Source organism: Anabrus simplex, chromosome 1 (assembly GCF_040414725.1).
Source record: "Anabrus simplex isolate iqAnaSimp1 chromosome 1, ASM4041472v1, whole genome shotgun sequence".
In the NCBI taxonomy this organism is placed as follows: domain Eukaryota; kingdom Metazoa; phylum Arthropoda; class Insecta; order Orthoptera; family Tettigoniidae; genus Anabrus; species Anabrus simplex.
The window spans coordinates 1,525,915,241-1,525,933,852 of NC_090265.1; positions in this window are offsets into that span (position 1 = coordinate 1,525,915,241).

Below are 18,612 nucleotides of genomic sequence, written 5' to 3' on the forward strand. Positions count from 1 at the left end.
GCTGTGTTCCTTACAGGTGGTGTAGGAAATCAAAGAGGAATTTTGAAATGGAGTTACCATTCAAAGAGGGGAAATCAAACTCTGAGATTTTCTGATGACATTGTTGTATCAGTCTGTTGAAAATCTAGAGAAATTGCTGAATAACATGGACAGAGTTTTTGGGGAAGGTGTACACGATGAAAGTAAAGAGATCCGAAACAAAGGCACTGGAGCGGAGTCGAACAAAATCAGCTGCTGTTGGAAATATTAAATTAGGGAATGAAGTCTTAAAGAAATTACGAGGTAGATGATATTGTTGCTTTGAATGTAGAGTGATTAACGATGGCAGAATTCAGGAGGTTTGAATACTTTCATCTTGAGTATGGCTCGATAGCTGCAGTCGCTTAAGTGCGGCCATTATCCAGTATTCGGGAGATAGTAGGTTCGAACCCGACTGTCGGCAGCCCTGAAGATGGTTTTCCGTGGTTTCCCATTTTCACACCAGGCAAATGCTGGGGCTGTACCTTAATTAAGGCCACGGCCGCTTCCTTACCACTCCTAGTCCTTCCCTGTCCCTTCGTCGCCATAAGACCTATTTGTGTCGGTGCGACGTAAAGCAACTAGCAAAAAAAAAAAAGAAACACGGACAATAACTAGCTCAAAAAAGAAGGATGATAGAAGCTTTTGAGTTGTTGTGTTACAGAAGAATGCTGAAGGATAGATAGGCAGATCGAATTACGAATTAAGAGATACTGTACTAAATTTGTGAGAGAGAAAGATTTGGCGAAATTTGACCATATGAAGAAATATAATGACAGGACATCGCCTTAAAGTACCCAAGACATGTTTAGTTAATTATTGAGAGAAACGTAGGTAATAAGATCGGTAATACTAGATGTAGGCACGAATGTAATTAGAAAATATGCAGGATATAGTAGTTTCGTTGAAATGAAAATATTAGCTATGAAAAAGAAGCAGAAATCCAGAAAGGAGTGAGACAGGGTTTTAGTTTGTTCTTTCTTCATCTATTATGTTCCTTACAGCGGTGAAACTGGTGGTACAGGAAATCAAAGAGGAATTTGGAAATGAAATCACAATCCAAGGAGAGGAAATCAGAACTCTCAGATTTGTCTATGTCAGTTTTTTCTGAGTCTGTTGAAGATCTGGAGAAATTGGTGAATGTTATGGACAGATTCTTGGAGAAGGTATACGCGATGGAAATAGATAGATCCAAACCAGTCTATGGACTGATGACCGAAACAACAATAACAAAAACACAAAATTTACATAAAATGAGGGTGAAACGGTGTTAATTTCGAGGTTATAAGAACTACAACGAAATTAAGATTACTGTGCATTGTTGTAAGTGTAAAATACATACTATATTTAGCCATTTTGGATAACACATTTTTGGTTCCTCAGCTTGATGAAGGTTCCGAAGGACGTTAAGAACTTTTAACGGAATAAAAGATGTTCCTTAAGAGTAATTGTTTAGTTATCATTCTTGTTCTGACAGAACGTTTGTCAATCCCCACCACTTTTCTTTCTATTGGTCTAATGCATAATAAACCCTCGCAGGAGTATTTTACAATCCCTCCTATCCGGAAATATAAAGTTGGGGAGAAAATTGGCTACATCAAGGGATGGAAGTGGAAGACATTCAATATCAATTAAACTTACGAATCATACCAAGAAGCATTGTCTCTTAACGCTCTCGGCTCTGGAGGTGGGCACTTCGAAACTAAAGGATTATAAATCACTAGTTTATAGCGCTGAGGTTTCTGTTTATTTAATTAAACTGTCTAATTGGAAGTGGAGTAAAACTAGTCTAATGTTTAGTGAGCAAGTTCTCTATTGCTATAGGAACGTTATTAGAGGCGCACACATGTTTCAGCTGGGCTGGCCACCAGATGTTACTCCAGCAAGGTTTATAATTCAAGATATGGACACTCGGCGCCACATCCTCCCTAACCGAAGATTGATAGAGGGCGAGATAGAATACGTTTTGCAGACGATGTGGCTCCCTTCGAGACACATGCTTCTTTGAATTACATATGCACATGGTTATGCCCTATGAAACATTCAGCACTGTTTTGACCTGTACTGAACTAGATTGTGTTTCAAGAAGTGCTGTAAGACAACGCATCAAAAGCTGCAATATTTATTTATGAGCTCAGCTAATTTACTCTCATCCTTCTCATTATTTGTTTGTTTGTTTGTTTGTTTGTTTGTTTGTTTGTTTGTTTGTTTGTTTGTTTGTTTATCCAACCTTTGTCCCGTTTCTCTACGGGGTCGGGTATAAGGTGAGGTGAGATGAATCTGTCGTGGAGGGCTTTTATGACCGGATGCCCTTCCTGACGTGAACTTCATCAGAGGAGTTAATGAGATGAAATGAATGACGTGATATATGATACTAGGAAGGAAGAGGATGAAATACGGTCCCGGCACGTAGCCTACACCTGTCGAAAAGCACCAAGGGGTCTGATCAAGGCTTAACGTCTCCATCCGACGGACGAATCACTACCAACAGCGCCAAATGCCCTCATTCCATATGAGCACTGTCGAGAGGTTTGGAATTGAATTCAGGCTTTTGGTACACAATCTAGTGATTAGAAACTTTATACCACTACCTCCCCTCCCGTGCCGGCCAACAATCTGATTGTGGAACTGTTTTCAACCAACGGGACTCGAACCCGATAACCACGATGTCAGATTTCAACGCCTTAACGATCATGGTCACCAGGCGGGCTAATCTCATCCTTCTTAATCTTCGTATTTTTTCAGTTTGCTTTACGTCGCACTGACACTGACACAGATAGGTTTTATGGCGACGATGGGATAGGAAATGTCTAGGAGGTGGAAGGAAGCGGCCGTGGCCTTAATTAAGGTACAACCCCGGCATTTGCCTGATGTGAAAATGGGAAACCACGGAAAACCATCTTCAGGGCTGCCGACAGTGGGGCTCGAACCCACTATCTCCCGATTACTAGATACTGGCCGCACTTAAGCGACTGCAGCTATCGAGCTCGGTCCTTCTTAGTCTACAAAAAAATTATTCTTCTACCATATTCAAAAAACCATGTCTTGATAAACGTATTTTTCAGTTTATGGTTGAGCTGGATTTAGGAAAAAAGGACAATTTATTAAACCTCACCCTAATAAACGTTTCTATAAATGAAAAAAAAGTATATAGATTTCGAGTGGGACGAAACTGCCCCACCCAAAAAAAAATCACAAATCGTGGAAACGGGGATCAAGACAATTTAAATAAGGGTAGGGACAAACTTATAAACTCCAAGGACCTACGGTCCAGACTGGCAGTGGCCTATCAAACGACCGCACCTCAGCCCGAAGGTGTACGAATTACTAATTGATGCATGATCAGCACAACGGATTCTTGGTCTTCTAAGCCTGAGCTTGTATATCATCATCATATAGATCCTCAGTTGTTTTCATCTAAGCTAAGTGGATTTAGAACCAGCATTAGATTCGGCTGAAAATCTCTGTCCTGGCCGGAGATCGAACCCGAATCACCTTGGTAAAATGTTGATTCGCTACCACCGGGCTCGCATAAGGATAGGGACCAACTGCCTAATTCACAATGTTAATGCCGAGTCAACTGAGGGAACGTAATGTAAGGTAGTTTTTCAACCATAATTTGTTAGATGGGAGTTTCTACGGTTGTTCTGTTTCGTCCCAAATCCATTTCTTCTTCAAACGACAATAGTATTGAAAGGGCTAATGCATTCTTAAAAAGATTCACATCCTATTTTTATTTTTTAGGGTTCTTAAGATTCCATGAGCCCTAGAAACCAACATGTAACATGCTATGAAGAAAGACGTTGCGATGGCTCCATTTCTGGCATTTCAAAGGATTTTTGTGCTGCAGACTTCTTCTAAAATGTCCTTACATTACTTTCTCCAGTTGAAAATAGATTAAAATTGTGGGCTAGAAGATTGGTTCCTAACGTCATTTTAATTACTCCGATCCTCTTTATAGCTGAGTACGTAAAAGATTTTTGTTACATGTAGAATAACCAATGATGAAGAATGTTGAACTAGACTCTACTGTATATTAGGAATATGTTTCTGAAGTCGTTTGTATAGAATTATATGAAACTGAAACACGGAAATGTCGGTTTCAGAATGAAAACGTAAGACCATGAAATATAGTTTTCCCGAAGAATGAACTTAAGGTAGATCGGATCATCTGGACTGAATTGATGGCAAAAATATCCTTAGGTCCAGAAATATCCATTATCAGCAGACTGCAATGGTTTCCTTGATGTCAGAAGCTGCAGGGAAATATATTTGAAAATTCATTGTTTATAATGCATGGGTTATGTTGTGCTATGTTATTATGAGCTGAAAGGCGAATTCACAAACACGTAAAAAGCGACTGGATGAATGGTGGATGTCGACGGAGGGAATTTTCCATTCTCTTCCACATCCTGTGGAAGGAGAAGAAGACAATAGTAGTAAATTGTGTGTGAGGCCATTGGGGGGGGGGGGGGGAGCAAACGGACGCACTGCACAACGAGTGCGAACTTGTGTCCCAAGGGAGACTAAGTTTAGCTCTCGTCTTCTCCTTCCTGCCTGCCTTTCTGTCTGCCTGTCCGTCCTTCTGATTTAATGACCGCACCAAACTGCGCATAAATACTGTAGGAGCTGCTCAGGCGGCAGCGGTGTGTGCACGAATTATTCTCCATTTACAAATCTGATGAAGCTGCGTTATGTTAATCCTGCAGTCCCATGATACAGAGGAAAGCATATGTCTGTCAGAAGGTGAAGGCCCCTGCATAAACTGACTTGTATAAGTAGACATCTCTCTCTGATGCGAGGGTCGACGGCGGAACCGAGCTGTTGAGCCGAGGTCATTCTTTGCTTATAAACGAATATCTTCAAGCAAAGTAGTTTCTTGATGGACTCCGAATGTATTGGTTCACCAATTAAAAGTCAGGAAACACCCCGCTGAAATCATACATTTTTACTATTTATTCAGTCCGGCTCCATGGCTAAACGGTTAGCGTGCTGGCCTTTGGCCACAGGAGTCCCGGGTTCGATTCCCGACAGGGTCGGGAATTTTAACCTTAATTGGTTAATTTCGCTGGCACGGGGGCTGGGTGTATGTGTCGTCTTCATCATCATTTCATCCTCATTACGACGCGCAGGTCGCCTACGGGAGTCACATCAAAAGACCTGCATCTGGCGAGCCGAACTTGTCCCCGGACACTCCCGGCACTAAAAGCCATACGCCATTTCATTTCATTTACTATTTATTCAGAAGGAAAAACAAGCACTTCAATATGTCAGACATTCACCTTTTTTTCTTCTACTGCCAACCCTATCATATTAAATTTAATTTCAAATATGTTACAAACTCACCAACTACTACTAATATGCATTTGTACTCCCTACGGTGATAGGCTGCCTAAATTCGACAAAGTAAGCTATACCATAACACTTAAATATTGAATGCGTGTATAATAACAAAAATAGAGATGGCTTTCCGCCTGTGCTATGGTACTTAAAATTTGAAGTCCATCTGTATTAGAGTTAAATTAAAGCATTATTGTGCACTGGTTAAAAGGGAATGTTTCTGTGTGGAGAAACCTTGACAGCTCAGGACCGAATCAAGAGTTGTACCGAAAGTTCGTGAAGATCTTTAACCACGATTAAAAATAGGAGATTTGGCGTTCTATGAACACATGATAAATGGATCCAGAAATGTTAACAAACAAGATCTTCTTCTTCCAGGACAGCCAGAAAAAATTCCATCAAGATCTAAACAAAGTGTCAACCTCCTTTTACCTGTTTATCCTTCTATCAACATGATTGAAAAGTTACTTACTTCTCCCCAAAAGATGAGAGGATGAAAAAATAAACACCTCTCCGTCTACAAGGTCAAGTCTCTAATCACATTACATTATTCTAGCCCCACCTTACGTTATTTCTCCAGTCACAGCAGAGGCTCTTTCTAAATCACCGAATGTAACATCGCTCACTGGCTCATATTCGTATCTCCGGATTTACTTCAACACAGTCATAAGTAGTAAGGACTGGCTGGAGTCAGGTGCTAGTTAGGTAAATGCGGAAACATTACGGAAGGAACGTAATTGTACGCTGGAATCAAATTTGCTCATGAGACCTAACATTTACCTGGAATTCCAGTCATATTCTCTGCATGCTTTAGCCTCAAAACAGCTACGAATTATATCACTACATCAACGACCTGGTAAACAAATGTTTTGACCGACTCGTGCAGATCTGTGCCGAAATTAACCTAGATGCACGCAACAGGCTAGTGCGCGACGTCACGGATTCCAATATCCAGCGTCAGCTGCTCATTGTCCGTCGACGGCAAGCCCACCCATAATTGTTCTAGAATAATACTCGGAGGAAGTTTTCTTTAAGTTGCTTTACTTCGCACCGACACCGATAGGTCTTATGGCGATGATGGATCAGGAAAGGCCTAGGAGTCGTAAAGAAGCGGCCGTGGCCTTAATTAATGTACATCCCCAGGATTTGCCTGGTGTGAAAATGGGGAACCACGGAAAACCATATTCAGGGCTGCCGACAGTGGGCTCGAACCCAGTATCTCCCGAATAGTGGACACTGGCCGCATTTAAGCGACTGCAGTTACCAAGCTCGGTGTCGGAGGAAGAGAGTTCTTCTTTCATGAGATAATGAATACTGAACTACTGAAATTTAAGTACGAGGCCATCAAACTTATTGTTAGGGAGATAATAATAATAATAATAATAATAATAATAATAATAATAATAATAATAATAATAATAATAATAATAATAACACCGACCGCGAAACCATAAGATTGTCGAAATAGAAATAGGAATGGTAACGGCTGACGAAGATGTGGAAAAGTCGTAGTTACTAGTGTACCTATTCCCTTTGTTGTTGTTGTTGTTGTTGTAGACAGTATTTCGTGTAGGGATTTAGAATTTCGTGGATAAGTTTTTCGTGTACCGGTACTTAATATGTGGAAATTTTGTGTGAATGGCTGCAGTGTCCTTCACTAGTTGGTATGTGTACGTGCGGGACTCCGAAATTATGACGCCGCTAGTAAAGTCCACAGGAATGCTTAACTTCGCGTAGGAAGATGTAATAGTCAGCAATATAATCACATTTTCCTGTGGAGATACGGGACAAATTCGCATATACCGAGAGCCCAACGCCGGAAATTATATTAAATACATTTCTACTTCTCACAGAAGTGGTCAATTTCGCTTTGATTGCTGGGGTTCGTTTATCTCACACGGTGCCGAAATGCCATTGATAATTCCGAGAACTCACAACGACGACTTTCACAAACAGCTTTACCGGGCGAGTTGGCCGTGTGGTTAGGAGCGCGCAGGTGTGAGCGCGCATCCGGGAGATAGTGGGTTCGAATCCCACTGTCGGCAGCCCTGAAGATGGTTTCCCGTGGTTTCCCATTTTCACACCAGTCAAATGTTGGGGCTGTACCTTAATTAAGGCCACGCCGCTTCCTTCCCATTCATAGGACTTTCCCGTCCCATCGTAGCCATAAGACCTACCTGTGTCGGTGCGACGTGAAGCAAAATAGCACAACAACAAAAAACAGCTTTTGAATCTCTGGTTGATTCCAACATTGAATATAATGTATCCCGAAAGACTGAGTGTTAGCTTCCAGCAGGACAATCACACTGTTCACAACTCAAGGAGAATTAAGCGATAGTTTGCTTCGCAGGAAAGGATCGAGGCGATAGCTTGTCCTAACATGAATACTGTTGAGAATGTTTGGGGTCTAATGAAGAAGACTTTACGGAACCGCCGTCACCAATCGATCTCATAAGAAGAGCTTTGAACTATGACGCGTCCTCTGGGAAAAACTGGCTCTCATGGAGCAGATCCTGTGATTAACATTTTTGGTGGATAAATCTGAACCCTTCTTTGTGAATCTTATCTCTATCGGACGGCAAAAAGCACAAAGATGAAGATATAGGACTATTCCAAATAACTTGTTTATTACCCGTAACACAGGGTATTTGTAGGAGCACAAATGAATTTTGAATGATTATCGCACTGGAATAAGTATCAATTTCGAGTTAATCCCCATTTTCTAGCGACTGTTTCATCTAGTCTCTATCATTTAATTTAAGAAGATCAATAATTTCGAGGCGGTGTGATACAACGGATGGCGCAGATTCATTTCAGCATGATTAGGTGCAACTCTTTATCTGGAGTTGGACAAGGTTCCTTTTTGGCCTGCTGTATAACTAAGTAGCACGGATATATTTTTGCCTCGGTATTCCTAACCCTAAATCTTTTCAACAGGCCTGCCTTCAGAAACAATTAGAGTGCTTGAAAAGGTATAAGTTGGTATTTCTTATTGTCAGTAGCTTTGGAGGCATTCCCGTATTTAGTTGCTCTCTTTGGTGGAACCATGATATTCTTTATTACCTTGGATACGTCAGTTTTATCTTCGGCTCTCAGGTTAACTTGAGTAGTAAACGTTACTTCTCGTGCATCAGCACTGGCTCAAATATCGCCTGTTTTCTACTTTTACTTCGATAGCTCAATCCATTACAATGTATCTTTTCTTCTTCTGTTTTTTTTTTTTTTTTTTTTTTGGACGTTCATACCTCAATCGAGCTGCTGTTGACCGTATTTGGAACACACAATCAAATCAACTTTTGTAGTTTTTCAGAAACAGGCCCACATCATTTTACCTGTGTTCAGCTATCATCTGAGCCTAAACTCTGATTTCATGTACGGAAGCTTGTATTCGAACTCTTCTTCTGGATCTTCAGAGTAATGCTCTCGGTTTAATGAAACTAATTAGTCCCATTTTTTATTCCTATCCCCATCGTTTTTACTAACGTAATTTTTCAACAGGATGGAGCACCGCCACATTATCATTGCATTCTAATGCTGGTCTTCCTAAGCACTGGATCGGAAGACTTAACTTCCATGTCGTGACCCCCGAAGTCACTCGACCTGACTTCATCTGAGTTTTTAGGCTTACTGAGGAGTTTTGTGAATATCGTGTCACTTTTTTTTTTTTTTTTACTTTTAACTTCAGGATTTACCAAGGCTTCAGAAAAGAAACGTTGAATGTGTGGCTAGCTTCGACCTTGGTTTGCTACAACGTGAGTGGCAGGAACTTGATTATAGAACTGATTTCTGTTGGGTTATTAACGGTGCACATATCGAGCGTTTGTGAGATAAGGTAAAAACTTATGCAATTTTCCAATCTGTTGACATAGTTTCATTCTTTACAACTCATTTGGCTTTTGTTTTGTTGAAATGTAAGATCTCAGAGGGTCTCATGACACACCCTGCATCGAGACGGTGCATTAATATCGGAATTCGGTGCTGGATGTTTCAGTAGTAGAAACATGCACATAACATTGAATGTACTATGAAAGTAAATACAGGTTCAAAAGTAAACTCCATTGTACATATGATCTCTAAATTTGACAAAACGTTGTGCAGAATGATAGTCCGTGATAATATTCCATATAAAGCTTCAGAAAGTTAGGAATTTAAAGCGTTCCTATAGAAATACACAAACAATCAGATACTTAGCGAAACGGTGATTGGAAGCCAAATATTACCTTCATGTGTACAAAGGATAAATTGCAATGAGTTTTGGGTTTCAGTCGATAAAACTAAAAAAGTATTGGCAAATATTCATCTAATAATTCAGGGGATTTTCTTATAGGATTCTGGAATTATGGAAAAGGTAAACCATGCAACAATCGATTATATTTCTAAAAATAGTAGATAAGAAATAATTTTGCAACTTATAACGAATGCTTCCCATTACATGGTAAAGACAGGTAAGCACATACAAGATCGATTTCAAGAATTTTTCACCTGACCAGACTACCTGGTGGCCTACATACAGTGGCTGAAGTGGTTCGTCTTACCTTTGCCGATGTTGACACTTTTTAAAACGAATGTAGGAACATATCCTATACTAAAAGCCCCTTACAAATTCAAAAATCTAAAGAAATAGTACCAGACATTTTACCTTCTCCTCAACCTGCATTAATCCGGTGTGGGAGCTGGTAGAAAGTCGTTATACATTATACTGAATATGGCAACAATCGAGATATTTATAAAATGCTATATGTATTTTATGACCCTAAGAAATTGGGTAGGAACTTGAATGAAACTTGAATACTGCAACTGCAACGATTGCCGACAGTTTAAACGATGAAGTATCTTCAATTAACTTGGTAAAATGTGAAGTTTCTATAAATTCATTAACAAATTTAAGTTTCATCAAAACTAAATTTACTAAAAACCATTAAACGAATCTAAACATCCAATTTACGAATGTCCACAGCTCCCAAAATTGTGGAAAAGCTGCCACACATTGATCTGGCAGAACCTGGACCCGTTGTTGAAAATGTAAAGGAAAAGTACAACAGTACGGTAAGTATTTTTTACCCGTGGTAATTTTGAACAAAAGAGTGGGCAAGATAAAAATTTTAATGATGCATTACATTTTAAATATGTGCTACAACTTCAGAAGATGTCAAGGGTGTTTTCCATAATATGAGCATTGTCTAGGTAATGGCAGGAACTTTATTATTGACAACTATCGAATGCATATTGTTTTGTTTTTTAGGGCAATGGTAAATAATACGGAGTGATAGATGAATTTTCTCCTTCATTTTAAGGTAAGTATAGAAGAGAGTGTGAATTAATTTCAATATGTTAGACATTTGGAATAGTACGCGTTAAATTTCTTATAAGTATGGCTGTGAATCAGATTATTAATGAAAATTATTCCGTACTTCGACGTGCCGGTTGTGAGCAAAGGTTGAAAGCACTGTGCATCTCTAACCTGTTTCTTGTTAATATCATGATTCAGCATGTTACTCGCGCTTTGTAAACTAAGAAATGTCTGTGCGTTACTAACTGCACTTATATGGGCTTTCTGCCTTCTCTCAGCCCATCACCCGTGGTTAAGGGAGTAGATTGTTTTATTCCTCTCTTCGGTGTGGCTTGCGACATACATGTATATAAAGAGACCAAACTCTAGTGTTGATCATTTTTACATTAAAATGTTGTACAAAAATGGAACTTGAATACTACTTCCCTCAGTGAGGCACTAGTGACAAAGTCATCCCGACATTTAGATACTCTATATTGTTAAACATTCGACAGAATGCTTTTTAATCTGATGATGATTTATTTCCCGAGTAGAATAATTTTAGATAATATTGAGTTGAACTTGTGAAACATACTCTGAAGTGCTTCAAATATTCATGATGTTGAAGTCTGATATACACCTGTAGCTGGTAATCGTACGTACATTCCTGAAGGCGCCTTGATGAGGTAAGGTAGGGAGCAGAAGGGATTGTCGTCTTTACGGTGGGGAAGATGTGGAGGGCGTCTGTATTGCTGTAATCCCACAAAGAGAATGTAGAGGAAGCCTTCGCTTGTGTTTATCAAAGATTTAATAGCATTGTATATTTTTAAAAGAAAGAAAACAGGGAAGAAAATAGACAGGGTCTATAAAGAAGCCTCGGAGGACGCAAATTCACTTAACAGAGGCTCGCGTTAGAAGGGTGAGCTGGTGGGGGAAGAATATTATTTTCCTTATTTAGGGAGTGGGGTTGATTTTAGGGAAGCAGAAGGAATCCAGCGCAGGTGGTTTAAGAGATCATGTGAAGTGAAAGGAAGTACGGCACGTTGTTGTCACCGCTTTACTGCTCGGTGGTTCTTACCAGCGTCAGTGGTTAATTAGCTCGAACGTAATTAATTCAGAGACAATGGATTATCACAAGCTTCGTCAGCTCACCTCATATATTTCCTACACCAAGCATTTCCGAAGAGCTTTCTTATGCGAATACAGCATTCCGTAGGGAATTGGAATAGCCAGACCTAAGCTTCGTACCGACAAATAGGTTCAAATTACACTTATATGACAAAACATTGGGAGGTACAGTTATGGGCACGGAACTGTGTCGATGCATCTAATCTCCAATAGTGTTTTCTCTATGTAATGTTGGCAGAACCTTCTGGACCACCAGCCTCATGACGAGCCAGTCCCTCATTACTCTGCAGTGAATTCCCGCACACAAACGAACGACAGCCCTAGGTGAAAGTGAAAAGCAAAGAGTAAAATGACATTATCAATCAATCAATACTGATCTGCATTTAGGGCAGTCACCCAGGTGGCAGATTCCTTGTCGGTTGTTTTCCTAGCCTTTTCTTAAATGATTTCAAAGAAATTTTAAACTTAATGAACATCTCCCTTGGTAAGTTATTCCAATCCCCAATTTGTCATCTTGAATTCCAATCTTTGTATTGTGATCTTTCCTACTTTTAAAGACGCCACTCAAACTTATTCGTCTACTAATGTCATTCCACGCCATCTCTCCGCTGAGAGCTGGAAACATACCACTTAGTCGAGCAGCTCGTCTTCTTTCCCTCCGTTCTTCCCAGCCCAAAATTAGCAACATTTTTGTAACGCTACTCTTTTGTCGGAAATCACCCAGAATAAATCGAGCTGCTTTTCTTTGGATTTTTTCCTGTTCTTGAATCAAGTAATCCTGGTGAGGGTCCCATACACTGGAACCATACTCTAGTTGGGGTCTTACCAGAGACTTATATGCCCCCTAAACCCCTAAACCCCCTCAAAATCATGTGCAGAGATCTGTACCCTTTATTTACAATCCAATTTATGTGATTACCCCAATGAAGATTTCCCAACTAACAGTAGCTCAGTGACACTAACACACAAACAGCCACGCAGCGGAGCGAGGTTTACCGTAGCAGTGGCGCGTCCTATTGTCGTATTTATTTTCTTTGTGTATGTTATGTTGTGTTCTCAGTCCGAAGGCTGGTTTGGACCATCTGCCATCATAGATGACCCAGGCGTCGCTGAAGAGCCGTACTAGGGAAATGAGACGAGTGAGGTAGTTTCACGTTGTTTTCCTTTCTGAGCCAGAAGTCTGCCAAGTATGCCAAGCCCACTGAAATGCCCACATCAACCGACCCTATGAGCAACATTTTCACACGATTCATAACAGGGACTGGCTGCATACGGAATGGTATCAATAGCATCATTCATAACTCTGTCAATTTCAAGTTGTCAAAGCCGAGAACGAGACTGAGACAGGTGAATGTAAGTACCAGATTTGTTCTAGCCCACACTAGAAGACTTAGTGCAGTGTAAACACTAGGTCTCGCCAGCAAATCTTTATGAAACATAAAATAATTATGATTTATTATATTAGTCCTGTTACAGTTCCTTCGGCAAGGAACCGTTTCTATAAATTACACATAATTACATTTCATGAAAATGAAAGCATTTGTATTTAGAGTCTTATAAAATAATACACTATTGCAAATGAAAAGTTTACTTTATAGCGTAATATTTCAGCTCTTTCATCCTAATGAAAAGCAGCCACAGAATTTTGCAGGGTAGAAATATTGGCTTTCACCTCACTTTTTTGTTCAATCACTGGCCGTATGACTAAACGGATATATATGTGATTAATTTTCAATATTGATTAATTTTTCCAGCCTATCAATTTTTTTACGTTGATAGTTTAGCTATCTTGAGCTCGTTGGACTCTGCGAACTAAGCGTAAGGCTAGACTGCCAATCAGCACAAGGTAATTGCTAGAATCAAATAAGGTGCTGGTTCAGGAGGGGCAGGGGCGATGCAACAGTACACTACCGACATAAATTACGATACGCAAGATACCGTGCATTCGACTATACCACCGAGTGGGAGCAATGTTAAAATATTGTATTTAGCATAAAATAACAAGACGATTGCAAATGATGTTAATTTGTAGATTAACATTTCAACTGTTCCATCCCAATCAAATGTAGCGACAATATTTTGCACAACATGGAAGGGATTGAAATAATGGATTGTTTTAAATCGCACTGATACAGACGACGATGGGATAGGAGAGGGCTAGAAATGGAAAGAGAGTGACCGTGGGCTTATTGAAGGCGCATTCTAAAATTGGCTAAGTGTGGAAATTTGAAATCACGGAAAACCATCTTCAGGGCTGCCGACAATGGGGATCGAACCCACTTATCTCGCGATACTGGAGCGTGTTTGACTACAGCTATGGCATGTCCCATAGTCATATGGACGAAGGTCAACCCTAGGTGAGAAGTGAAAGGCGAGGAGTGAAAAAAATTTACTTTAGTGGTTGAAACCATTAGAAGGCTATATGATCCTAGAGCCACTTCACTCGGTAGCAATATTGAAATACCTTTTATTCGCATCATAGCGGTATTGCGAGGTGATACATTATCCTGTACTTCAATAAACGGGATAGATAAACAAGATAGATTACATATAATTGCATTTCATAAAAATGAAACCATTTGTTTTTAGAGTCTTATAAAATAATCCAACTATTCCAAATGAAAAGTTTACTTTATATCGTAATATTTAAGCTGTTTCATCCTAATGAAAATTAAATTCTCATGACCGGAAAACATGTTAAGAGCACTGCTAATATCATGGGGATTTTTAATCACCTCCTTTGTGGTGATAACGGACCACAAGTGGCGTCGAAGTGCATTTATTACTAGCCACTGACTAACTGAATAACTCACCCTCATCGGTGCTGGAAGTGAACGATGGTAGTCCTGTCAAGGAGCCAACAGAAGTGTCAGTACCAATATAAATGGTCCGTTATTGGATATTATACATTTTCCGGCTAACTCATTCCTGGTTGCCAGCGTTAGATAGTCTTCTTCCAGGGCAGTACGCAAAGGGAGAGATTGGGGGAATAAATCCCCCCCCCCCCGAGATTTTGAAGTTTAGAACTTGTGGTTAATTGTGGCAACCATGTAAACGAAGATTGTAGGTAGCTGATTGCTTTGCTTGTAATTTGAACTATGCATTTTCCAACAACGTGTTGATACTTCCACTAGATGTTATTTTTCTTTTAAAAGCAATCATCCTGTACCAATGGACTTCATTTCTGCACTAAACATTTTACGACAGTGATATTTTCCCAACAATAGATCGAGTACTAAAACTATTTGCTGTATTACTAGTAACCACTGCCACACCAGAACGTTCTTTCTCAACTTTGAAATACGGTATTTAAAAGGTTATTTGCAGAATATGACTGCACAGGAAAGACTGAAATTGTTACCTCGTTTGTATATAAACAAAGGAGAACATGTGCCCGTAGAAAATATTATCCATGAGCCGGTCAAAAATGCCAGGAGACGTTTGCTATTGTAATCATCACGAACACAAATGTGTCTTAATTAAATTAGTGTGCTATTTTGAAAGTTTCAATTTAGTGTTTCCAATTTCAAAATATTGTAACCGTTCGTGGGTGGTTTCATTAAGGACTCGAAATAATGTAGTTGCGCCTCGGCTGGTGTCAACGGAGTTCAGGATATTCCACTCACGGGCATAGACATTCGACGAGCACCGGTTACAATCCATTTTTATTCAACATCAGGCTATTATTAATATAATGAAAATCCATTCCACTTAACTGTGTAAGGCTATGCTAATTCTTAAACTAGAAAAAAATGAGAATATTGAGAATTTCAGTTTCTTTAGGATATCCAAATTTAAATATTTTCACAAGAAGATAAAAATAATAATGTTTAACATGACAACATGATTGGAAAATAAGGAAATTAACACTATATGCAATTTGGTTTCGTTCATCATAAAATTAATAATATGTTGGCGATTGACTAACTTAAACTCAAATCTCCATAATTTATAAATCCAAATCGATTATTTCACAAACGCCTTCTTGATCACTGAATTTGCATCATTCAAACCATTCCATGGCCTCCGCCGTATATGTCATTCCTGTACCTGAATGTCGTATATAAAGAGTTGCGTTATTTTTCCGCTGATATGTGATCTTTTCATTTACTAGTTTCCGCCTGAAAACTAGACAGTACGCTTCTGAACATAATTATCAGAAAACCACGGGGTACTGAGCTTATGAATGTACGCATTCATCCCATTTCCATCAACGTTTCTGTTCAAATGAGCGAGTTATCTCGGCCCACAGACAGAGCTGGACTAATGGTGACTGGACGTATAACAGCTGGACGTATACTTCCGTATAATTTCCGTTAATTTCCTTGTTCTCATAACCTTCAATGGTTCCTCTATCTCTGACCCGCAGACCATTGGAAGGTTATAATATGCACCCAACATTATTTTATAAAAGACCTGAAATTTTAATATTTAATATCCCCCCCCCCCCCCAAGAATAATTTCTGCATACGTCCCTCTTTTCTTCTGCTTCTTCTCTCGTTGCTATTCCCACATACTGATGTGGTGCGAACTGTCACACTCATTAACATGGCACTGTTCATTGAGCTGGATGCCCTTCGTGGTTCCAACCCTATGTATTGAGTATTGCATCTATCGTGGTTGGTTGTGTAATGTGTATCGGGTGAATTGGCTACGCGGCACGAGTCACATAACTGTCAGCTTCCATTCGGGAGGTGAGGAGTTTGACAGCCCTAAAGATGGTTTTCCGTCTTTTCTGAGGGGCCGATGACCTTCGATGCTAGGCCCCTTAAAACAACAAGCAAGCATCATCGTCCTTTCCAATTTTTTAAAATCAGTTTTTCCAGCTGTTCACAATTAACTAAAACATTCACCTAGAATAGTTTATTTGAATACTCCTGCACCAACGTTAACAACATAGCAACCTATCGAGTCTGTATTTTCGCCATTATACACCGAGAATTGTTTCCCTGCCATTTTTGCCTTCATCAGCAGCATAATTTTCGCATTAACCTACATACATTTTTCTCTTGAAGAGTCTGTATAAAATTTCCAATACGTATTTCTGAGAACGCACAGAACTTCGGATTATATACTGAACCCATGACCTTTGTGCCCTAGGAATTTTAAGTAATAAAGTTACCATTGGAGGCCCATGTCAATTGTAATAAGAATCTCGAGCATATTTTTTATATCGCAGAGGCGATACGAGGCAAGAAAGTGGCTAGCTTCCGTCCCACGCTATGAGATGCGACGTCATCCGCACGTGTCGAAAGTGGATGGATACAGGAGAAAGTTTAGGTTGAATAAGTATATTTAAATGAAAGAATTAGTGGTGAACGCAGTATAATGAAGGTCCTGCATTTATCTATTAGATAATTGGTCTTTAGTAAGACAGATTTGAGACTGTTAAGCCATTTCTATGGATTTTCCAGGTAGGACGCGCGTGTCTTTTTTACCCACGCTAAGTCGACAGAAAATAGTGCCTATCAAATGAGGTCATTTAACCAGTTAATTTGGTAAGAATAAATTTTAAATGTTCGTGAACACTGCCGCTAGCAAGTTAGCAAGTACGCGGTTCCAGCAAAAAACTCCTTTTATACAGTTCCGCTAAAGTCGGAAAAAGTATGCAAATTTCTTGGCGGCAAGGGAGAAATGCCTGAAGAGAGGATATTGCGCCTATAAAATAAGAAGGGAAGCCATATTGAAACCCCGGCATTTATATTATTGAAGCGTGAGAGAGAGGATTGAACTGTTCAGTAAATCGGTCGTCAAGAAGTAGACTAAGTCCCACGAACATATATTTGGGCCGATATGGCTGGGTCTTGACTACAAGTGGAGGTAGTTGTTAATCACAAGATTAATCTAATGTAAAGACGGTCCAGATACCGAAATAGTATTTGTAAATTTAAAATATTGTGGTGTAAAGAGAAGTAATTCGTGTGCGGGCGAAAAATACAATCAGTCGAGTTCGATCTACGAAACACCAAGTGAAGGGCATTTCTTTTTTTGAAAGGAAAGATGAACATAATACCATTAATTTAAATCCTTTATGTTTAATGTTAAATTTCATGGCACACTCTATAGCAGTATTTTATGTGTTCTCTTTTCTCAGTTCAATAAAATTTATATTTGTTAAAACTTAGGATAATATTCTTCTAATTTAGTAGTGACGTTGTGTTCCTCTTATATTTAGAACCCACTACTTATTGCACCCGACAGGAGCATGATCCAAGGACCTTTAGTTAAGACTGATCATTTAAATAGCAGACGCAATGCTATTTGAGGAAAGGAATATCGAAATTAATTAATATCATTATCACTGAGGCCTATAAAATAAGTCTACAAAATTTATTCTACATAATTTTATTATTTGCGATCTATTGCACAATATCTTCCTTTGTCCAGCGGGGAGCCCGCAGGAGAGTAAAGCCCGTGAAGTCTTGGGTGGGGCTGCAATCGGTGGTTCACCGTGACGTAACTTGAGAGAAGTCATCCCGACCTCACGACCAAGGAAGCGAGGGAGGCAAACTTTTGCGAAGTGAAATATGGAAGCCGTCTTTAATTCAGCCTAGCCAACTTGATTGTCTACGATGTGAAAATTAATAAAATCTGAATACTGGAGTCGTTTTCCGATTTAGAAGAGATAACTATAATTGGGGCGTTTATTTAGAGTGTCTAATATCCTCTTGGTTGATAACTTACGGATGGAGAAAGAATACTTCGTTATTTCTGCGTTGAAATTTTTTTTTTGCTAGGGGCTTTACGTCGCACCGACACAGATAGGTCTTATGGCGACGATGGGATAGGAAAGGCCTAGGAGTTGGAAGGAAGCAGCCGTGGCCTTAATTAAGGTACAGCCCCAGCATTTGCCTGGT